Raw genomic sequence first — 1,991 nt, 5'->3', positions numbered from 1 at the left:
TAAGCGGCCACCTTAGGTATCACTCTTCGTGCACTGTTAGGCCTTGATGAGGCGCCAATGAAGGACGTAGTATTTACATATGTGAAGAATGGCCCTCTCGTCGAGCTCGCGCAGGAAGAGGATCTACCTCGACAAATGAAAGGTCTCGCTAAATTGGTACAAGGGTTACATAAAACTTAAAAACGCCAAAGACTATATTTATGCGGAAGTTAGATATGAGCATCACTTCAAACATTACTATATAACAATTCATCGGAGTGAATTGTTCCAGTCTGTTCAATCTGCGCGACCTCGACAACTCTATCATCGGTTGCTACGTTCGTAAGTGATTTATTAATTTCTACCCCATCTCGTTCATTGCCTGCACTATATATTGTCCTAACTATCTTGTTGTGTACGCTATTATGCAGAATGAAGAAGCGGTAAATGCAAATAAGGAACATCAATTATGTTGGGTTTATTGACCCACACATCGTTAATTCATATGTGTTAGAACACCACCCCGCCGACGTGGAGGAAGACCTGTCGCGGTTTCTTAGAAAACAGGAACTCAAAAGTGATATTCTATTTCCTTAACATTTTGGGTGAGTGTTTCGTCTTGAGCACATTCTCTTTTGTTTACTCCATGCATGGTATGTGGCTAATCGATGAGTTATATATGCATGATCGTGCATGTATCGTGTCCGCAGGTTCCACTCGGATTCTGATGGTAATTCAAATTCACACCTCCACAGTTCTCGTCCACGACTCTCTCGAATATGGATGCGGCGCTTTGGGCCGACATGAGAAAAATGATGCAAAAGTAATTGTTTTCATTCATTTGCGCTCTATATCGATCGGCCTATTTCGTTCATCATTTCCTAATATCAAGTAACTAATTAATAACTCTCTTGTTCATTTAATTTTCTTTTCCTCGTAGGGTTTGGAGACGGTTCGTAGATGAAAAGGTCGGTGAATTCAAAAAAAGAGCTACATTTTAAAAGGGCAGTGCGGACGACTGGGGATATTCAGCCACCGGGGACCAATCTATGTGGATACTATGTTTGTGAGAGGATCCGGAGATACACCAATGAGCGGGACCAGTCGTCTGAGATCAACATCAAGAGGAATAACCTCCGGAAGACGCTTAGTCCAGAAGCTCGCTTCCGACCACTTCAAGAGGAACTAGCTGGATGGTTCGCGAGTGAAGTCATCGATCCTACAGGACAACACTACGTAGAGGACGTAGAACTATACATGCATTAAATTATGTATGGAAACTTGTTCAAACTTGCATATGGTCATCCGATGATATTGAATATATATTGTATATTCCTCTTGAATTCTTTTTGGTTCTAATTTCAAATTTGTTTGAAATTGTACATTCATATGCATGCATGTATGTAGTACCGTAGAATATGTGAAACTCCTTCAAAATTACAATAAAGCACAAAAGAAATAAAACAATACAAATTAAACGAAAAACAGGTTTAGGGGGCAGGTTTAGGGGTGGGGGCCTAAAACCCTAAACTCGCGGCGGCCTTTAGTCGCGGTCGGCCGTAAGAACCGCGACTAAAGGGCCTCCGCCCCGACGGTCGCCTGGCGCCCACGTGGACGGGCCTTTAGTCGCGGTTCGTAAGCAACCACGACTAAAGGGGGGGCCTTTAGTCGCGCTACTTTGGTCGCGGTTGCGCAACCGCGACTAATGGCAGTTGCGAACCGCGACCAAAGGCCCTTTTTCCACCAGTGCGCCCTCTAATTTATATTAATTATCGCTAATATAGATGTATGTAGAGCTATATATACATATTAGCAACAAGTAATATGAATCGAATGGAGTATTTAATTTTTCTCACCTAAACGTCTCCCTGCGCATCTTCCATTGTAGATGCCGTAAAGTTTCACATGGATGTCGTGGTTAATAAATTTTTATACCGAGAGCAGCTAGAGCTATTTTTATTACTGCTGATCGAGTACAGGGTTTAAAATTTCGCGACGTTGGTTTCGCAGTC

This window comes from Lolium rigidum, chromosome 5 (assembly GCF_022539505.1).
Source record: "Lolium rigidum isolate FL_2022 chromosome 5, APGP_CSIRO_Lrig_0.1, whole genome shotgun sequence".
NCBI lineage: Eukaryota > Viridiplantae > Streptophyta > Magnoliopsida > Poales > Poaceae > Lolium > Lolium rigidum.
The sequence above is the reverse complement of the archived record's forward strand: the minus strand, read 5'-3'. Positions refer to the sequence as shown.